This window comes from Limulus polyphemus, unplaced genomic scaffold, assembly GCF_000517525.1.
Source record: "Limulus polyphemus unplaced genomic scaffold, Limulus_polyphemus-2.1.2 Scaffold1359, whole genome shotgun sequence".
Classification (NCBI taxonomy): Eukaryota; Metazoa; Arthropoda; class Merostomata; order Xiphosura; family Limulidae; genus Limulus; species Limulus polyphemus.
Window position 1 is genome coordinate 125,230 of NW_013666969.1, and position 23,318 is coordinate 148,547.

The 23,318-nt window shown below is 34.1% G+C and overlaps 1 protein-coding gene across 3 annotated transcripts in view; it reads left to right on the top strand.

Annotated features, from left to right (window-relative positions):
• The window catches only part of LOC106463249 (zonadhesin-like), a 63,620-nt gene that overhangs the window by 1,475 nt on the left and 38,827 nt on the right, over window positions 1-23,318 (top strand). The window contains exon 1 of one of the 3 annotated variants that reach the window (XM_013923250.2): window positions 2,683-2,806. The exons of the other annotated variants lie outside the window; for them this stretch is intronic. The gene's annotated coding sequence lies outside the window, so the exon portion shown is untranslated. Of the gene's footprint in view, window positions 1-2,682; window positions 2,807-23,318 lie in introns of those variants that run through there. 3 annotated transcript variants of the gene reach the window in all.

Sequence of the window (23,318 nt, forward strand, 5' to 3'; positions counted from 1 at the left end):
ACCCTCTGATTGCGAGTCGAGCGCCCTAACCACCTGACCATGCCGGGCCTGGTATTAGTTGGAACCTAGGGAGTAGTTGTTGCTTCTTAAACTTGCCACTGTTCTCTTGTCTTCAAAATATAACACAGAATTCAGGTACCTTTATGCTATCGATAACCCGGATATACTTACAAATTTCAATAACGTCGCCTTTTACCCTTATTTAATTAAGGGAAAATGAGAGATTTTAACTTATCCCAATAAGATAACCCTTCCATTCCTGGAACCATCCTAATAACCCTCAACCATTTCAAATAAATCAGTGTCTTTTTCTAAAATAAGAAAATTAAAACCGTACACAGTATTGGCAAGTGAGGAGGCCAGGTGGTTAGGGCGCTCGACGTTCGAATCCCCGTCCCACCAAAACATGCTCGCCATTTCAGCCGTGGGGGCGTTATAATGTTACGGTCAATCTGTTGGTAAAATTAGGGACGGCTAGCGCAGAAAGCCCTCGTGCAGCTTTGTGCGAAATTCAAAACAAACCAAACCAAGTGAGGTCTAACTAGTGATTTGTATAAAGAAACAAGAGCATCAATATTTTCATAGATATAGTCTAAACGTCAGTTAGCATTGCTACTATCAAGTATTTATAAGTATTGAAAGTACTGGCCGTCTGCCATAGGTAGGTCAAAGCTAGTCAATAATGCCCCTACATACTGTGTCTGGAATGGCGAACTTATGCATCATCAAGTAAACCAACTTGCAGAGGTTGCAAGGTTTAAAGAAAAAGGCCATTCTAGTACAACACCAAATCACTATAAAGTATGTTTTGAGTTATGCTATTAAGGTATGGTATACCACAAAATATTGCTCCCACTTTAAGCTCTGGTTGCGTAATAAGAATGACAGTCAATCCCCATAGTGTTTGGTGCTGCTAACTGTCTTTCTTCTGATTAGTAGTTCAAAATTAGGGACTGCAGCAGATAGACATAGTTTACCACTAAAATACAAATAGGATTCTGCGAATTTATGTGTATAACTCTACTCTAATTTAGAAAGACTGATTCTGTATTGTGGCGTCTGGTGTGTCAGCTTTGTAATCGTTTGTAATTTTATTATAATGAAAAACAAAAAGAAATGGTATTTTTCCACACACTAAACTAACAAACCTCCACAGTATTTCATTTCCCGAATAACGGTTGTTTTACAACTGTTATATGTGTAATCTTTTTAGTACTTAATATTAATCAATGTTGTAAACAATATATGTTTTTGTTGTTCACATGATTAAAAAACTGTTATGGTCAGCGAGCATTTTTTTGTTTGGTTTCAAAACAGATCCAAATAAATTTTATAACCATACGAATGCTGTGAGTGTTTTGTATGTGAAGTACTTGTGATCGTAATCGACGCTAGTTTAGCTTTTTCGAAAACACATTCCTGGTCAAACGGCTCGCCCAATAACTTTGAGGGCACTAATAGTGGGTGACTTATTACGAATTCTAAGAACTTGTAAGTGAAAGCAAATAATTTGTAAATAAATGTCAACTAAAATACATCTGCCATATCCAATGTAATAGAATATACTTAATTTTTGTGAGTTCATTTCGTCGATGTATTATGTATGTATTTATGTACATTCGCACATATTACGTCACAATAAACAGCAAAGTAGAATTTGGGTTGATTTAGAATATTTAGCATTCCGGTAAATAGTGGGCATGAGCCTAGAAAAGTCAGGAAAATCCCCATTCATGTCCGTTATTAATATGTTTTAGCACAATCATTGTATTTTGAAGTTAGGTAAGATCTAATATTCATTTATAAATCAAAATACATTTTATTGTTTACCGTCAGGTCCTTGTATGAAGATCGTTTTCTGTAGTATCGTTGTCTTCTTTTCTTTTTTTTTTTGTTATATTTTGAAGCTGTATTTTATTACCAGATTACAAACTAAAGTGGTGCTAATATATATAGAATTGAGAAAAAAAATGAAATATCATTAAAAATCTGGAATTTTGCCTTGAAAGTCAAGGAAGCATATTGGAAGGGATGTGGCCACCCTGACAGCATAACAAGAAATTTTATATGTTTTATATTTGTCTATTTCTACACAACGAACCGCTAAGGGCAAGAAAACACTTGTCTTTGAAATGTGTACAAATAGTTTGAATTCAGAGCTCTTGGGGTATCTTCTCCCTATAGCAGGAGAAAATATTGTATCGTAGAAGAATTGAAAATATGTTTAGCAAATTTATTTGTAATATAAATGAGAAATGTCCACAGATATCTCTTCGTCTTTTTCATCTTAGTTTACTAACATAATAAGCAGGGTTACAACCTCGTGAGGATTGTTGTATGAAAAGATTATTTTTTATACATCAGTTACCAAGTGAATAATCAAACACGGTGCGAAAAAAGAAGTTCACTTCTGAAAAATAAGAATATTTATGAAACTGGGCAGTTTTCCGTATCCAAGTGTTAGAAAACTTAACATTAAAATGCCCATAATTAAGTTGTTGCTTTCAACCTGAAGAGCGTGCGTAAAAGAAAAAAGAAATAATTAAACATCCACGTGACCAACTGCTTGATAGTTTGGAGAAGACTGAATGGATTAAACATCTGTTCGTTGTTTGGCGCGCCGAGCAGAAGGGCAGACAACCCGTTTCCGGTTTTTTGTTTTATGGCGGAATTTAAAGTAGACTTTACTTGCTTATGTTTATAAAGGTAAAATAACACGCAGCATTGATAGATGTTAAACATTTAATATTCAACACAAAACTGTAGCCTCCAGACACACATACAGAGGGTATTTTATGCTGAAAGTGTAAGTGTATTTTTGCAAATCAGTGTTAACCTCACTTGTGTGTGTAGCAACAAGAAATTTTGTGCTTTTTTTTTAGTAATATTCTTATCTTAAAACACAAAATATTGTCCACGGGTGTGGAGGTTATTCGAAGCAAAGAAAATAATGGAAATTGAAATTATCCTCATCATTGCATATTTAAAAAAAAAGTAAAAGTACTTCTCAACGTGATAGTTTTAGTTGTGTTAATACTGATTTACTTAAGCATGCGATTTTTCGTGGTGAAGGTACTTGTCACGTGGTTAAGAATTAAAAGGGTTTATTGTGACCTCTAATACAAACTTCTTTCTAATAATATGTGTAATTTAAGTATTACAGTTGAGATAAGTGACAGCCATGGTAAGAAGCGTACGAACAGCTTATATATATATACACACACACGAGAAATTTAGGGTGTATCAGTTTTACTGATTATTCATCTTTCAACGAACCATATCAACATATTAATGTAGTTCTTATGATTTTTTCTTTTTTTAAGCCTAATATAAACAGTTATAACTAGACGGCGTTTGTTTGTTAGTTAAGAGTATGCACAGTGTTATAATAAGAGTCACTTTGTATAAATCTGAACATTTTCATTGTCTAACTCTAGCTAAATGCTGTCCGCAATGTGCTTATGATATAAACTGTATTACAGAAACTACTGTTATATTTGTTTTGCAACACTTTTATAGAACACTTTAAAACTGAAGAGTGTTATGACATAAAAATGTCATTCAGGCACGCTTACGAAGGTGTTAGGTAAATGTTATACATGATGCTTGAGATGTTTGAAAGATGAATTTTAAAGAACGTTTTCATTTTCAAGTGGGGTTTGGATGGTGCTTCTGTTACAATGATATCGCACTAAGTAACGTGTTTATTTCTAGAATTCCGTGTTTTGTTTTATAAACAAGCTTAGTAATTATGTGTGTGTGTGTAATATTTGAATTGGGCTCATTTCCAGACTTTTATAATATTTTGTGCACGATAAGAAAAGCGTGAAGCCTCGAACGTTGAAAATGTTTAAAACAGTACGTGCGTTGTGTGTGTGTGTGAAACGTTGGTGATTTGCTATCCCACAGTTGTGGGGACCATAGCGTAATCACTTGTCTTCGTAAATGAGAAATTATAAAAGAAGCTGCTAATTCGTTTATAGCAGCAGAAAACCCTGCAGCATCTTTAAACGATTGTTTTTTGTTGTTGACTAGACTGCGTATATTTAAATGAATATACCTAATCTGGTATTAGTACTCGATAACCTAGAATTATTATAATTAAGAACAATTGATACAGTAATTGATTCTACAGGGGTGTCAAAGCTGAATTCTACCAACTAGTCAGTACCAACAAAATCAAAACAGTAACTTGAAACTAGGTAGTTGTATTAACTTAGTAACAACTGTTAACTAACCAAAATATTATTAAGTGGATGGTACTGTAATCTCTATATCCCTGGACATTTTCATCTGTTTATCTAATTAGTGTCGTTGTGCATGTTCAACCCAGGCCCTATTCTAGTTTCTATCGGATTCCACTTTCAACTTGTCGTCACCTCCCAGCTGCGTTCTGGAGTATGGTCTGCAAGAATTATTGCGTTTCGTTTTAGAACCTTTAAGACGCAAAAAAAGTGTACCAGTCACTTCATAAACTAATGTTCTTGTATAACGTCACAGTTTTTTTTCTACATAGTCTCTGAATAAGATTACTGTTATTTAGTTTGCGGTAGGCAATAATGACTTTTCTTTAAAGAGGAAAGAAATATTATTGTACTTATTTTTTAAATACATTTCAAAGATCTTCATACCACCGTTTTCTTTTACTGATTAATTTGTTAGTAGAATATAGAACTTCATGTAATGTACAACAGGAACAAATTTGTCAGAAATGTCACTGAAATAACTCGTGATTACATTCATGAGATAAAATTAGTATTAAGATCAGTTTGTACGACACAGAGTTGTGGAATGTTTTGGGAAAAAAAAATTGTCCAAGGAATAAAATGCTAGAAAAAAATATACTTGTCCTCAAACTTTAGTCGTCCTTGCCACAATGGTAAGTCTGCGGACTTATAAGAATAGAAACGTAGTTTCGATACCTGTAGTGAGCACAGCTCATATTGACCATTGTCTGGCTCTTTGCTTAACTAAAATCAAGGCCCGGCATGGCCAGGTGGTTAGGGCGCTCGATAGAGCTCAGATAGCTCTCGTGTAGCTTTGCGCGAAATTCAAAACAAACAAACTAAAATCAAATAAACAAACCTTATAAAATCTATTTTATTTTTGAATAAAATGTTTTTTTAGAATTTATTCATTGGGATTTTACAGGGCAGCATGTAGGATACTTTCATGCTTGAACTGACAAAGAAATTATGGTTTACATTATAATGTTTCCATGAACAAAAATGTTGTTTACAGGTGGGACAAAAGCGGCCACACAATTGTTCCATTTAGAACATAGTTTAATGTTTAATTATTACTCTGAAACAAATTGCTTTCAGTTGTCTTCTTGATATTTTCTTTGGTGCCAACCATATGGTACCAATTGTGTAGTACCTCTTGCTCCATTCCGTAAGTTTATTAGATATGTGTGTGTGTATTCGTTATTAGATATGTGTGTGTATTCGTTGAACGTTGTAATTCTTTGGTGCCAAACATATGGTACCAATTGTGTAGTACCTCTTGCTCCATTCCGTAAGTTTATTAGATATGTGTGTGTGTATTCGTTGAACGTTGTAATTCTTTGGTGCCAACCATATGGTACCAATTGTGTAGTACCTCTTGCTCCATTCCGTAAGTTTATTAGATATGTGTGTGTGTATTCGTTGAACGTTGTAATTCTTTGGTGCCAACCATATGGTACCAATTGTGTAGTACCTCTTGCTCCATTCCGTAAGTGTATTAGATATGTGTGTGTATTCGTTGTCATTATTATTATTTAAGCTGTTTTAACAGGTTAATCAGATTACTGACGTAATCGGGCAGTTGGTGATAGAATAACCAACATGTATGCATATCAAGTAATACATATGTTTGACCTCTGACATCAAAGACTGTCTCCTGTAAAACCAGTTAACCTGCCAAACAAATTGCATACAAAGACTGACTGCACACATTCACAACAGTTAACAAGTTCGCTGTTCCAGTCTTTAACGTTTTTATGCGTTCAGGGCAACACCAGAACGCTGGGTATTTAAATTAAATCTTAATTGAATAAAATTATTACGCAGCAATTATTGTTGTTGTTTTTTCAAATAATTAAATTTTGAATCGTTATTATCGGTTTTGAGGTTTGATGTGTCAGTTTATAGCAATGTAGTTGCTATAAAATGACGTTGAAAGGAAGGAAAAAATAAAATTACATATTCTACGGGTTTGGGATATTTTAACTGATTTGAAAATCAAAGTCACCAGTAAAATCGATGTTCAAATTAAATATTGTACTCAAGTAATGTCATAAGATTAATTGTGTTATAAAATAAATGTCTTGGATCGTCACGATATCGAAGATCTTTGTGGGTATGCATTTTGGGAAAAATATGCTACGTATGAAAATGAAAATTGTTTCACGCATATATAGTGGATAAAACGATTTACGAGCCCCTAGAACAGACGTAGTTTACATTGACCCCCACTCCTTTAGTATAAGCCCCCTCAGTGGCACAGCGGAATGTCTGCGGATTTACAACGTTAGAAACCCCGATACCCGTGGTGGGCAGAGCACAGATAGCCCATTGTGTAGCTTGTATTTACGCGCTTCTATCTTGCAGTAGTTGAACATTTAGCTTTTTTTGCTTCACTTGGTTGAAAGCTCGGGTATAATATTGAACTTGAAAGAAGTTTGTAACTTTTAAAATTTAGAAAGCCTCGGTGATTTTAAATATTTAATCCAACTGAAGTATAAACACATCATTAGTAATTCAAGCCACGTTTTAGTGTTAAATGAAGCACATAAATGAATAATGATAACGTATTTGAATTAAACTGAGTAAGTTTAACAGTTCTGATATTATGGGAAGTTGTAAATAGTACTAAGTCTCCTGACGCACTGAGATTCCTTCTCAAATATATGTAACATTTACTGCACGAGACAGACACGCGAATTTGAACAGATCACCATCGCAGAAAGCTCCTATAAAGCAAGTTATCGATTTCATGGTTGCTATGAGAAAACGCTCTTCGTGCATCCATTTCTCAATCGATTTTGCAGTCAGATGTGAATGCCCTTTTCCACAGTATTACCTGCAGGATCAGGGTGTGAACAGCCGCCATAATACCATACTAAATCGACTGTTTTATACGCAATTTATTGTAGAAAATATGTAAAGAACGTTACATAAATTTGTCATTATTACTTTCATGTGTTACCAAAAACATCTACAAAAGTTGTTTTTTTTTACACAATAAAGTTTTTATTGTGTAAAATAGAAATTTCTATTTTGAAGTGGAAGCCTTACGCAGCTTCGATAAAGTTTTTATTGTGTAAATATAAAACGGTGTTTTTAATTATTTATTATAATTCTAAAAAATGTAAACACAAGTGCTGGTAGTGAATATGTACAAACGTGTTTTATTTTAAATTTAATATATTTTTTTTATTGAAACATTTCTTCCGAGTATAAATTGAGTGCTTAAAATGGTTGACTTCTCCACTAGTTTTATTAAGATTGAATATTTAATTGATTTTGATGCGACAAGATAGCAGGACTGTTATAATTATCAAATTTTTTTCTTTTGTTAAGCTTATTGTATTTCTGATAAGCCTGTAGTCAATTGAAAAAAAGTATCGAAAATATTTTAAATTATTTATTGGGAAAGAAATAACAACGAAAAAATTTACAGTAGGACTTCGGCATGTTCCAATTTCTATATGTCATTACAGGTATAGTAATATAACTGGAAACAGCCGTATTCAGATAACGTACTGAATAGCAATAGCAATGAAACACTAATTACATATAGTAGTTCTCTTATAATTTTGTGAATGTGTGCGTATATATATATAACGGTTTAGGTCAAATGTTTTGGGTTATTACATTCTTTTTCACTGGGGTACTTGTTTCACATGTTCAGAGATAGCAGCCTATTGGTACATGAAAAATCATTATACATGTTATACTTCAGAGTCCTTTGAGCTGCGTAGTGTATAATATATTATTCTTTGATTTTAGAGGATTGAGCGTGTAAAATACAAAGAGTGTTATGAAACTGAAGAACTAATTGTTATGTAGGTGTGGTGTTTAAACCGAAATAATTATAGTTTTTACAACTAATGCTGTCACTTTATGGTGTACCTACCAAACAAATTGTAAGACCTGTTAGAGGAAGTATTGTGTTTGAAATGTATAGAATTGGACATTGAAGTTCTTAGTTAAAGATGCCAGGAATTTGAAGGTGTAATTATGTTCGTAAAGCATAAAGAGATATTTGTAAAGTAGAACTTACATAATTACACTTTTTGAAATGAGTGCTGAACGAGAACCTGGTAAGTCATTATTATATTTGAATATACAGCTGTAGTATTTACATTTCAGTACATAAGTACAGGCACAGTGCAGACTTTCTGAAGGTGTGTGTTACCAGAAAGAATAATTCCATTTTCTAAGGTTTTCTATACACTTAGGCTATCAAAAATGGTTCGATTATGATTGACAATGTAGTTTTTGTGCAGAATATGCACATATGCCTTAAAACTATATTTTGAATGCTACAATAGAAAAAAAATCTAAATATTTTACGCGTTCTAACTGGATAAAGAAAATATATATTTTTGATATAACTCTGATATACTTGAATAACTGGTAATTCTTTTGGTTAACACATTTTCCGCAGTAACAGCTGTGGAGAATTTGCAACTGAGACATTCGATCTGGCTTTTCGGATAAGATTAGCTGCATAGGCGATGGGGATTGTTGTCTGGTTTCCCTCTGTCTGGTCACCAGTTCAAGTTAGATGTCTATGTCTGTAACCATACTTGGTAGCTATTCCGAGTTTCACCTCTTTCCGAGTTAAGGTTTTTACCTAATAATTTCAGAAGTTTAGTCATTCGTATCCCTTTTTTCTGCAAACCTTCTTAAAACTTCCTCTGTTTTTATTTTTAAGAACGATAAATGCTTGGATTAAACGTAAACTCGAATACGTCATCATGCATTTATGCCATACACAAGTTTCGAAGATTTGACACGATTCTGATTGCTAGCAATTCACGTTTTGCAAACATCTGTTGTTTGCTATACTAAAATTAACTTTAATTTTCTAAAAAATTCCAAAAGGTGAGCATACCCCGGACTTCGCAGCTTGTTCAAACGCCGTTGTCATAAATAGATATTATTTACATTTAGGTTTTTGACCATCTCTGTTAAGCCTGTGTTCGCACAAGGCGCTGCTCAGGTTAAAAATGCCAAATTCCATGGAAATAATGATTTTGTATCGCTCCTCAGTGGCTGGCCTGCGGCCTTATAACGCTAAAAATCGGGTTTCGATACCCATGGTGGCCACAGCACAGCTACTCCACTGTGTAGTCTTACGCTTAACTACAAACAAACAAGGCTATTCTGTGTCCCAAAGTTTTTCAGTAAAGCTGTCCATTAGGCTCTTTTATAGGCGAGTGTTACTAACAAACGCTGTGATATATTGTATGAAAATTGTCTAAGTTAACATTATAAACCTGACAGTGGCGCTACAGATCACAGTGTTTTAGGTAGTCTAATTGCGTCAGAACCTTGATATTTTAATTTTTTACAAGGCTTATATATTCAAAAGTTGGAATACTTTATTTATACAGTAAAAAAAAAGTTTAGATCTAAAATCTGATTCTTGCCTCCAGATAAAATCACTTTAAGGATTTGTTTATTAATGGGAAATTAGTTCACAATATTAAGAAGAGGTATATTTAAACAAATAAAATTATTTCAGTCGCCATAGTGGTTCAAAAAATTATAACAAACCACATGAACAAATTCCATATAACTAAAGGTTAATTTGATTTTCTTTATACACGTATATATAAATGTCAATAATATATGAATAAATGTAAACTTTTAATCTGATTTTTACCTCCAGATAGCGTGATAAGCTAGTTGTCATGCCCTTGAATGGAAGGATTAGTGACAGTATTTCACGTTTAAAGAAATTCTATAGGTGCAATTCTGCCAGAAAGTTGTCCTCCGGCAAGTCAGGGGTATACTTTAAGGACCTACAACGCTAGAATTCGAGTTTCCATTCCTAACGGTGGACAGAGCGTAGATAACCCATTGTGTAGTTTTGTGGTAACAATAACAGCATCACCCATAAAATGGTTATATTCACTCCTAAGAAAGGAGGGTCCACAACCCGACAGTTTTGTGTTGGCGGGACTAGATTTGTGATTTATTTCTTAAAATATACACTTAAATCATATTCTGCTCCTACATATTAAACCTTTGTTTGTTGACCACGTCGAGATAACATAACATTTTTTTGCGGAATGGCGACGCATTCGTTTTTACATAGATAGAATTTTATCGGGGTTCGAACGTTTTTGAATCTGTATCCATGACAAAAAAAGTATGCATAACTGAATCTAATTTGGAGTTTAAAGATTTGATTCTACATCTGGTGGCATGACCAGATGGTTAGGGCGCTCGTGTCGCAACCTGCTGGTCGTGGGTTCGATTCCCCATCATACCAAACATGCCCGCCCTTTCAGCCGTGGGGGCGTTATAATGTGACTGTCAATCCCAGTATTCGTTGGTAAAAGAGTAGCCCAAGAGTTGGCGGTATGTGGTGATAACTAGCTGCCTTCCCTCTAGTCTTCCACTGCTAAATTAGGGACGGCTAGCGTAGATAGCCCTCGTGTAGCTTTGCGCGAACTTCCAACCAAACTACATCTGGTGAGATGTCGTGGCAGGTGATATATATATATATATATATATATATATCAGTATTGATGTGCGTAGTGACATTTACGTGTGATAAAACACGAATGCACAGAAGTTTGCACACAAACCACATGTAACGAGGCAGGTGTGGTAAAGGTTAAGCAGTTTTGCTTTTTTTTTAATTCACTTTTTAATATGCTGTGTATAGCGATTTGAGCATCTGCACCTTGGAATGATAGAGAGCATTCATTCACCATTCTTTATTTTAACTGGCACGCGACCTTTTCTTCAGGCATAATTTAATGTACTGTATGAAAAACCAATATTGAAAAATAGACAGATGTTTTACGTTAGCTTCTAAACACCTGTTGGGATTCGAGTTTAAAACTAGTTTTGTCACCTGCCTGTCGACATGTGATTCTGAATAAGAAGAAAGGCATTGTACTGACCTTCTAAAGTGAGGATGGATTTGTAATTTTGATTATCATTTTCCACATAGCCAGATGAAAAACTCCAGACTACGCGCATAAGTGTAATAGTTATACGTGGCTGTATGTTAAGAGTATCATTTTGAAACTAATTACTCCGAAAGAGCAGGTGTGGACTTGTGTCAGCGGCATGATTCCCAAACGGAAACTGCATCTTTTTTTTTAACTTACACCAGGTGGTGCTGAAACTGTATAAACGTTATTTTTAACTCTATGGTTATTACTAGAAGTGTGTGCCATAATTACATCAGTTTTATCAAAGCATATCAACAACAGATTTACTCAACGTTAACAATAGTATCTAATTCTAGAAATAAACGACTTTATAACACCTTATGTTTTTAAGTTGATGCAGTTTCGCTTTGCAAATTACAGCTTCCTTGAAAGAGCGTTCCACTGAGAAACAAACCCTGAGTGACAATGCAAAGCTTTGATTGCTTTATATTAGTAATTGTAATCGATTTGATATTGTGCGAATTAAAACTTATTGTTGAACATTTATATCGTTCTCTTTACTAACGAATATTCCTATTGAAAATATGGTTAGAATAAAATTTAAGATTAAAAAGAAAGAAAAAAGTTCGTTGTTGTTAAAAAACGTAGATAAGTAAATAACAATAATACCATGTTAGGCATTGCCATTTGCCCAGTGTTTTTGTACGATGGACTTTTAAGTAATTGTTATTCGTACGTAACGTACGATGAGTGTAAATTGTAGGTATGCTTACAAAACTTGCCTTTTCAAGTTGTGCAGAACAAATTGGACTACATAATTAATTATAAATAACAACACAAAACTCTAGAAACAATTATTTGGCCGATATTGCGCTGTGGCAGATATGTCCAGAATACAAAAATTGACGAGGTCCGGCATGGCCAGATGGGTAGGATGCTCGACTCGCAATGCGCGGGTTCGAATTCCCGTCACACCAAACATGCTCGCACTTTCAGCCTTGGGGGCATTATTATGTGACGGTCAATCCCACTATTCGTTGGTAAAAGAGTAGCCCAAGAGTTGGCGGTGGGTGTTGATGACTAGCTGCCTTCCCTCTAGTCTTACACTGCTAAATTAGGGACGACTAGTGCAGATAGCCCTCATGTAGCTTTGTGTGAAATTCATAACAAACAAACAAAAATTGAAGAAACCATCATAGCAAAATACCAAATAACATTTACATTGTTTTAGATCGTTTTACATTTTTATTTATTGGAGAGGTAATCTTGAAGCAAATAGTTCCACTATCACAAGTGATGTGACCAAGTTTCTCATTTCAAAACAGCATGGATGACAGATGCCTAAAATGTTTTTGTTCTTGTTAAACATACGTTTAGACTAGTACTATATTTTTATGGATAACTGTTAAATATAAAATATTGTACACCCTTTTAATTATATCATAATCTTGTTCTTTAAACTCACTTGAGAAATACATTTTAAATTTTTAATCATTGTCGCATGTCAGTTGTCATTGAATTTATTAATCTTTAAAAGTTACTCACGTAACAATAAAGTGAACAAAAATATACATTTTTTTTTACTTCAACAAGAATTCTTACCAACATTATCACATTCTGAAATCAAAGGACAATCATTTTGATAAACACTGTGCAGTACATAAGCAAGATATCTTTTAAAATTCATAAATCTCATGAAACATCATAATTATCAGTCATGATACCGTCCCCAATTCTGAGGGTCGATGACTGTGGTTCTGTTTGTTTTTTTTCCCCCCAGCATGCACCAACTTTTCTAATTCAAGGTTCTCGCCTCAGAGCCACTTTGTTATTGAATAGATGTTTCCTTATCTGCCTCTCACTCTTCTCTCTTCAATTTTTGCATATCAACATCTGTTCCATCCTTCCTTTAGATCTAGTTATATACCCAAAGTAGGGCATCTTTCTTTTGTTCTGCATATGTTAAGCAGTTGTCTTTTTATCTTTGCACATTCCAATACTTTGAAATACATTTATCTTTCTATTTAGCTAATTTTCATCATTGTCAGTATGCTTCCATCTGTCATTTTGTTTCAGCAGACAGTCTGTCCACCTTTCACCCCATACAGTAAGATGGACCATACTAACATTTTATTAGTCTCTTCTTCAATTCTATTTTGACATTTTTTCTGTCAACATTTACCTTTAATGTTGGATGGTATCATTGGTGGTGGTGACACTGTCCAGATAGCTCAAATTTTCATTTTTTTACAGGCAATTGACATATTTAATTATATTTAAATTTTTTTAGCCTTCTTTGCTTCTGTATCTCTTGGGACTTTTTAGTTTTTTCTTATCTTCTGTAACTGATGTGTTTTATATTACTTTCTTTGACTGTTTTTAATATATATGTTTGGAACAGTTAGCCTCAGTACCTTGAACCATAAAAACCCCACCAACAAACCATCTCTTCTGAGAAATTATTTGAGATTGAGGAATGTTATTTTTTTCTTTCCTCTGTTTAGCTTTATCTCTTTTTCCACATTTGCCATCACTACTGATATTTGTTCATAAATAAACTCCTCTACCTGTTCCAACTCTATACCTTCTGTAGAGGTGATTACAAAGAATATTTTGCAATTCAGAACATCGTATCTCACAAACATATCTCACTTGGTAGAAATAGGTGAAATTTCACAAGGAGGTTAAGGATACCAAGTAGATGCAAATATTACAGTTGTCATATGTTGCCACCAGTAGCATCAATGTGGTTTACTTTACATATTTCTCATGGGTGTAAATGGGCCTGACAAGTGTGTAGGGAGATGAATAAATGAAATGCTATTATACCAAAAGATGCAATGCCGAAGCATCTCTTGGAGAATACTGTAGAGTGTATAACTTCCACAGAAGGTCTTGTTCCAGTGTTGCTGTGAGCAAGTTCATAAAAAGAAATTAGAGGAGACAGGTTGTACTTGTGATAAGCCATATACTATCACTAAAGTTAGTCATGGCATAGAACAAGCCAACACAAGTGCACATCAGTGCACGTTTTGTCAAGTCGATGTCTGGGTTTGCCAGCTTCAACTGTTCATAACTTTGCAAATGTTTCTTTAAAATCTGCATCATGTTCAAGCACTTGAAGGAGATGGATTTATCTCAATGTGTTGCTTTTGCATTGCAATTCTTGACAAGACAGAAAGTTGATGACAAATGGCTTGCCAGTATCTTATGAATTGATAAAACCCACTTCACCCTTTCTGGAAGTGTCAAAACATGAAACTATATTATCAGTTTGGAAATTAATTCACATGTAACATTTCCTACACACCCCTCCATGATGCTAAGGTGGCAGTGTTATTTGACAGTTGAATCTGTTGTTGGACCATACGTTTTCTGAAACATCATCAGCACGTGGACTGAAAACATATGGAGTCATTGCTGTACGGTACCATGCTATGTTCAAAATCATTGTGATTCTCATGCTGCAGCAAAGAAATGTGATAGACACTATGCAGGATGGTGCCCCTCCACATATTGGTAACCAGGTGAAACATGTCTTGGGGGAGCACTTTCAGGACAAATAATTGCATGTCATTTTCATTGTGACCTAACACCGGCCAACTTCTGATTGTGAGGTTATCTGAAATCATGTGTGTACTGTGGGAAGTGTTGTACAATTTCAGATCTCAAGGGTGCAATTATCCAGGAAGTGACCAACATACCAGATGAGATATCCATTGTTGCTGTAATGTCCATTGTTAAAGGGATGCAGTGCATTCTGGACACTAGAGGAACATATTTTAAAAGTTGCTGTGATTGATTAGATTTTAGTTATCATAGTGGTTGCCCTGGTGGCAACATGTGGTATTTGCATCTTCATGATACACTCAACACACCTGTGCAATTTCACCTTTGTATGCCATACTGTTGTAAGATATGCCCCCAACTGCAAAATTTTCTTTTTAATCGCCCTGTACTTTGATGCATGTTCTGGGAGCTTTCTCAGATTGAAATTTGCCATTGTCTTAGTTTTATTGATATTTTTTGAGAACATAGTCTTTCCCTTTATAAACAAGTCTATCAAGTAACAATTATTAGTAATGATGTTTAAATATACTAACAGAGCAAAATAAAGTACCTAACAATGAAATGTTATTTAAAATAATCCTGAAATACTTTCTTCTAAGAAGAATATGTTTTGAACAGCCTCTAGACATGAACAGCAATTGCCTAAATTTAGTCTTACCAACAAGAACTATTTCTGACATATGAATATGATTTACTCTTTTATTTACTGAAAACACTAATAGCTTAATAAAAATATAATTATTAGGGTATCCAATTCAAACACTGATTGTTCATTTTGTTTACTCAGATCTAAGACATTTAATAACTTTGAGATGCAGTTTTAAGAAATAGTAATGGTGTAGTATTCATAACTGAATTTGTATGCATTGCTCACACCATGTACAGTAGCATATCCAGGAGGGTTTCCTGGTTGACCACAACCCCAATACCCATGTTACTCTTACCTTCCTCAAGATGGTGTCTTGTTCACTTGTGTCAGTAGGTAAAGAAATCTACCAATTTCTGTGTTCCAGTACTACTTGTGATTCCCACTCTTTAGTTGAATCTGTCCACATTTTCATCTTCACACCACATTTCTTACAAGCTTCTAAAAACCTCTCTCCGAAGAATAAGCCATTCTTCTTTAGCTTATCTTGACCAAGTAATTAATTAGTAACATTTTGAAGTAGAATATATGTTTCATATAGACTTAAAAATTGAATTAACAAGTCTGTTAAATCAATATCATCAGTAACAGGGCTTTAATTTCATCACTGCTACAAATTAAAGAAAAAAAGGAAGCTCACTAAAACCTTAGTTAGTTTTGAAAGACAGCATTTTGATATACTATTATTTAGGTCCCGATGAAAGTTCACGTTTCTCTGTTATAGAAGAATATTACATTTGATGTTTTCCACCAGCATCTAACATGACTAGAGATGACAAATAAAGTTGTTTCAGGAATTCATAAAAATTATAATTTTTTTTAAGAATGTCATGAAGTTTATGTAAAGCATATCATACTTGGCATTCCCAGTTTATTTCTTTTTCCTACTTTTGTTTTCAAAATTAACTTAGAATTGGACAAAAGTTTTTTTTATTTGAGTTTTGCTTAAACAATTTTTTTATTCATTTTATTTAACAATAAGCAAAGATAACAATTTTATTTTTTTGTAACATTATGGATTTAGTTACTTCTCTTTCAACTTTTTCACTTTGTTAAATTTTTCCCTACATTTGATGTTAATATTAGCAAAAATTCTTAAATCACTTATGTCTCCAACTCACTCCTATCAAGCTTCATTTCTTGGACTTGTATATGGTGTTTTCAAGGATAAATAACATGATGTAGAACATCCTCTGGCAAAAACTTGCATATATCAGTCTAAGTTTTTTTTTTTCCAAGTTTGTAAAAGTTGTGCCACTTCTTCAATATTTCTATAACACAGTGCTCTAACAAGTTTTCTCTTAAAACAATTTAAAGAAGAAATATAATTTACATATTTGGCTTTAAGATCAGAGATATTAATCTCTTTACAAGTAAAATGAGGAGGAAAGCACAAAAGTAGACTATAAATATAATACAGTAACTTCATTTAAAATTATCCTGCAATTACAAGTAACTTAAGCAACAATAATTGGCATTAATAATACAGCACATTCTATTGCATACCTTGGTTTCTCCACCAGATTAACTATACCATCATGAACCACAGTAGTGGTTTATAATAGAGATCACCCATTTGGTCTTTATTATTATTTAATATTGTTCCACCAGCCTACAGCAAAAATGGCTGTGAGTATTGTAATAAAACCTGGGCATTATTATTAACACATCATTGTGTAGGGGTAGTTTTTAAGTTTATTTGACTACCTAACAAATAACAGTGGCTGTATAACCATTGACAACCAATCATTTTAATGTAGTCTATGGTTTATATGGTACCTCATAATCTAATATACATGCATATAGCTGCGTGAAGGCTGTGGATGTAATTTAATGTTTATATTGCAGGCATGACACATGTACCATAGTAATTATTAACTTATTGTTGCAACTGTATTGATGTCACGTATCATTTGTTTACGTAAAAGGTTCATGCCCTTTTGGACACAGTGCTGCTGACAGGATAATTTTTTTTCTTACCACTGCATGATCAATTTGGGCCATGTTACACAAATGTCTAAAACATTATACAAATGTCTAGTCTGTTTCTCACAAGAGATATCTTTAAGCCATAATTTAAAAGATAGCACCAAGCTTGGTTTTGAGCATCGGGTCAGCCATCACGGTGATGGATGATGGTAAGTGTCAAATTATAGCCAACACTGTATGATTGCAAATTGAGACATAGTGTTGACATTATTTCCTCAAGCAACCAATCCCTATTTTGACTCTCCTGAACATTACAGCTTTTAGATATGGAGTCAAAATAGGGGTAGAAAGCTTGAGGAAATAATGTCAACACTATGTCTCAAACATTAATCTTGTTTGTTTACTTTTTTGCAATTGCCTTTTCACTTCAAGCAACCTATCTTGTTTCTGTAACGTTTTGAAGATACCTATTTCGCTTTTTAAATTTAACAATTTTTAATAACCTTGTTATAAATGTGCTTTCATGAAAATGTTATTAGAGCTTTAATTTTTACCGGAAAATTTTGATTCTTTTCTCAACTTTTATGCTGTGCCCACCACAGGTATTGAAATCTGAATTTTAGCCATCAGAGGGCATTGAAGATGCAATCAAACCAAGAGGTTTGTGAGAGAAGGATACATCTAGGAACGGAAAGCAGAGAGTTTGACATTATGTGTCGCATATGAAGTTCAACATTCTCTTGAAAGAGCTGCAGATATGAAGCAGCATGAGGAGATGCTTTTGAAAATTTAACATACTGACCTTGTAGTCAAAGAATCTCAGTACCATATATTATGCTGTAAGGCATATACTAGGTGCCTGGCATCTTCTGTTAAGCCACCTGCTGAGGTAGACAAGTCTCACGAAGAGGAATTCATTCACTTATGTGATACAGTAGTCATAGAAAAAATCATCAAGGAAGGATAGATACATAGAATAAACACTTTGACAATAGGCTGTCAGGAAAATCCATGGAAATGATGTAGAATATCAAAATTGACAGTTGAAGAGACAGCTACAGTACAAATACCCACAGCTGTTTTAATTATACCAAAAAAATCAAAATTTATGTGAACTGGTTTAAAATGAATTTGAAAGAATTTCATCAGTGATCCAGGAGGAACATACAACTGATGAGGAGACTGGTAGTGATTTGGAGGAAAAGTTTCCTGAAAGCCTGAAGACTCTTAGCCAAGAAGAGAATGTAAATTTGTATAAAACTGCATTGTTTTTGAAAAACATTTCTGGACAACTCTCCAACAACATTGGCCTGTGGCCTCCAACTGCAAATGCACTTGATGATGATGATGATCTTCAAACCTTTGTTTCCATGTCACCTCTTCAGTTTTCTTGCTTGGTGTTTGGGGGAAATCAGGTGATGTGAATTTTGATGAATATGTGAAGACCTCTGCCAATATCTGCATGAAATGTTTTCTAATAGTCCAGGACATCATCATCTTGGCATAATGGGGTGATTCAAAGGAACAAATACCTAAAGACCTACAAGTGCTCATAGCTTATGGACATCAGTGTCATCTACTTAAGGCCAGTGATGGGAAGTTGAATATCAAGGCAGTGGAGGAGCTTTGCTGTGATCATTAGGAAGCAGACACATGTATTGTTCTGCATGCCAATCATGCTTGGAAAGAGTATGCCAACATCATTATCTGAAGTCAAGATACAGATGTCTTTGTCCTTGCTGTTGCTTTCAGTGAGAACATCAGCAGCAATCTGTACATGCACATGGGACCATGGTAAGACTTTAGAATTGTTCATATGAATGCCCTCTCAAGAAAAATTGGAGAATCTGCTTGTGATGCACTGGTAGGCTTACACTGTTTCACAGGTTATGAGTGCATCAGTGCTTTTAAAGGCAGGGGAAAGGTCAAGGCAGTCAATATCATGATTGAAAACAGTGACTATCAAAGTATATCTTAGGAAACTGGCAGTGGGAGAACATTCACATTGAAGATATTTGTCTGCTAGTTGTATCGTAAGGACCACCACATACATACTGTGAATGATGCGAGGTATAAAATATTCAAATACTGCAACAAGATTGATGACATACTACTTCCAAACAGGAATGTTCTTGTTAACAACATTCGTAGGGCTAATTACCAAGTTGCAATATACCATCAATGCTAGCAGCAGACATTAGCTGCCCCAAGTCTGTAAGGTTTTGGATGGAACATTGAAAATGGTGTTATGTCTATGCTATGGAATAGCATTCCATTTGCTCCAGACTCTCTAATGAAACACATTTAATGCTCATGCAAAAGAACCAGGGTGTATCCAAGGAAAATGTTCTTGTAGAGAGAAGGTATTCAATTGCTCAGAATTCTCGAAATGCTTGGTTTGTGGAAACAATCCTGGGCCAGCTGATGGGGTTGAGAATGATGACATTATTTCAGACTCTGATGATGAAAATGATTTGAAGGGTTAATTTGATAGGAATTGCTTGTATACTACTGACACAAGACTTGTTCCCTAATGCCCATACAATTGTCGTATCACCTCATATTAAGTAACATTCTATAGCAAATGGTACTGTGTATCGTAAACATTCTATAAGTGTCAAACAAAAAATTAGTTATTTAAAAGCTGGATGAGAATCTTTGCAAAATGACATTGAATAAAGGAACTAGAACGTTAAATTGCCATTATCACTTATTTTGCATTACATGTACAATTTTTGTTTGCCATAGAAAGAGAATGTAAAACAAGTTGGAACAAAATTTTTTAATCTCATTCAGAATACTCTAGAATGCTCCATTTGTGAGTCAACATCCAGAAATTGCCCTTAAAACCCTGTTTCTGGTGTTAGACCACAGTCAGAAAAGTCTCCAGTTGGTGTCAAACAAAGGGTTAATTTGAAACCCTCTGGAGCATTAATGTGCAATTTTAGGATCCAGAACATTGCATTTTTGAAATCAGCACCCTCAAATTACCCTAAAATCAGTAGTTATTGGGCTGATGCCTGAGTTTTGGTGAATTGCATGTTTTATTCCTATTTCTAAAAGAGGTGATAAGAGTTGCAACAGAAATTATAGGAAATCACTTATTTCTCTAGTGGGAAAAATTCTAGAATGTGAGAAAAAAAGCTTTACAAAAATCATTTAGTGAAACATCATAAATGTAAACCATCATGGATTCACCAAAGGGAAGTCTTGCTTGTCTGATTCATCTGTTATCTTTTTTTCAAGGATATTACTTGTTATCTGGATGAAAGAAATGGTGTGGACATGATGTACTTAGATTCTTAAACAGCTTTTGATAAGGTGCCACACAAAAGATTATCTAAATAAATCACATCAGTAGGGGCTGTGGAGAGACTTAGTTAATTGGATGATTGGGTGGGAAAAAGCAAAAACTTGTTTAACAGAGTTTAGGCAACTGAACTTTTGTTACTAGTAGAATATCTCAGGGATTGTTGCTTGGGCTTATGCTTTGTCTAATTTATATTGATAGTATTGATAAGGGCATAATTAGTAAATTATTCAAAATTGTGAGGAGTTTGAGGTATTACAAAATGTCTTGTACAAATATTTGGCAAATTACCTTTATAGTAAATGTAAGGTGTTGCACTTGGGTTATAATTTGGACAACACTTTAAACACACATGGGAATCCATTAAATAGCATAAGTGGGGAAAAGGATCTTGGAATAGTGGTGGATAAGTCACTCAAGCCATCAAAGCAATGGTTCCCAACCTTTGGTACATGTTAGAACTTTTGAAAAACATTAAAAAGAAAATAAACACCATACCTCAAAATTGGAGGGCAGTCTTAATGAGCTGCCTACATTCTCCACTAATCTGCACTCAATATTTGCATATTGTTGACTCACCCTTGAATTATTTATTTTGATTTATCTTTTATCTAATTATTATTATTATAAACCACTTTTTTTATTTTTTTTTATTTTGACAAATTATATGAATAAGAGGTATGCTGCTGGCTCAAAGGTTTGACTTGGGGTACTTGTCTTCAAAAAGTTTGGGACAACTGCTCTATTGTCTATAGCTTGCTAGTAGTAAAACTAATAGAATTTTAGGGTGTATTTTAGACATACTGTTAATTATTTCTCTTTACAATTCACTTGTTAGGCCTCACTTGGAATAGTGTTCATAGTTTTGGTCTCCTGATCTAAGAATGATATTGACTTACTGGGAATAATTCAGAGGAAGGCTACTAGGATAATTCTTGGGATGGAAGGGTTATCATATGAAAGTAGGTTAAGAACTCTTAACTTATTTTCTCTTGAGAATCGATGGCTAAGAGGTGGTCTTACTGAATGAAGTTTTCAAGTTTGTCTGGAGGATCTATAGGATAGAAGCCTCTGAGTTATATGTATAGTTGTTAAAGTGTTTTATACAAGATACCTAATCTAACAGTAGTTATAACATAAAAATATCCAGTTTCTGATTATCAGAAAATTATATTTTATTGTAAAAGTTTCATATTTTCTGATTTAAAGCAAAAATATTTTTATCAGTTAAATAAAATTAAAAACAAGAATTAATCCAAGTAAGAATAATGTAACATAAGCTCGGTATGTGCTGAGTGTATTTAATTAGTAATACTCATCACTAGGTTGGTTTTTATCCTGGCTCTTAGTAGGTAGCTGAATTTGATATTCATTTTTAAAATATAGGCCTGGGTGTGTTCTCACTATATAATACCGGTTTTGTTATCTATATGTAAACCTGTGATTTTTAGCCTAGTATGTAACACTTTATGCTTTCCGACTTCCAGTCTTGTTTTCTCACCAATAGCTCTGTGTTTTTTTATTCGTTTTTCCAATGTTTGCAGTGACAGCTTGGTGTAGACTGATATAATTAGAGTAGCATCCAGTAACTGTACGTATGAATGAATAAATTAATATTATATAACATAGCACAGTTTTTAATTGCATTGATGTAGTTATTGATACAAGGATAAATAATACGAAGTGTAAACGCTCATTTGTAAGCATATCGCTAACACCCTGTCAGGGCAAACATAATATTGTGATCTACTATAACTGATAATTATTAAAGCTTTTAGTATTGGATCATCGGGAGGTTAACGAGCAAATACAAAAAATAAAAAAGAGGGACAACGATGAAAAATAACATACTTGTTTTATGTCGTCTTCGCAACCACGTGCTTTTGATTCAGTGGTATGCGCCTAATGTCCTTGGGTTATAAAAATCACGTGACTATATCTGCCACGTGCTTTGTGTCAGATGTCGAAGAGAAGTATTAGCTTTACTTTTAAAAACAAGATTACTCGGCATCACTCTGCTTGCCATTTATCAGGGTAATGGGGCAGTTATCTGTGTTATGGAAAATCGACTATTTCCGGTGCATTTGTAAGCACACAAACATTCACAACACCTTTACATCTTTCTTGTTTCTACATCGTGTTTTTGTATATGTGTGCATACGTCATTTCAACATGATTCACGTTTTCGTGTACTTTGCGTTTACGGTTCTGAACTTCTTTTGGTGGCAGTTTTACAGAAGATCTTTTAATCTAACAACCTAGGATACTGTCTTCACGCGTGTTGCACAGAGCATCTTGTAAGCTAGATGGATAGCTAAAATCAACATTTCATTATTACGAACTTGTAATCAAGCTATGATACCCTCAAGTTTTTATCATTTATATTTATTCTTCGTTTATGAAAATGTAGGAGAAAATTAATACACGACTCTGTAATTATTTTCAAATATCTAATTCCTTTTTTAAAACCCAGTTTTCTCTCTTATTTCAAAATAGACTTGCTACCGTATTAAGATAGTTGGGCATTTACCATACGTTTAATTTGAATGCTATTCTTCATGACTATAGTATAAAATAAATGTTAAATTACACAACTGAGCGTGAAGGAATCGCTTCTAATCTTTCAAATGAAGCTTAGATTAAACGAACAGCATCTGAACTTTTACTCACAATGAAGGTGTTACGACAGCGGAAGTCACGTGACGCTAGTAACACGTCATTGACTTCTAGAAATATCC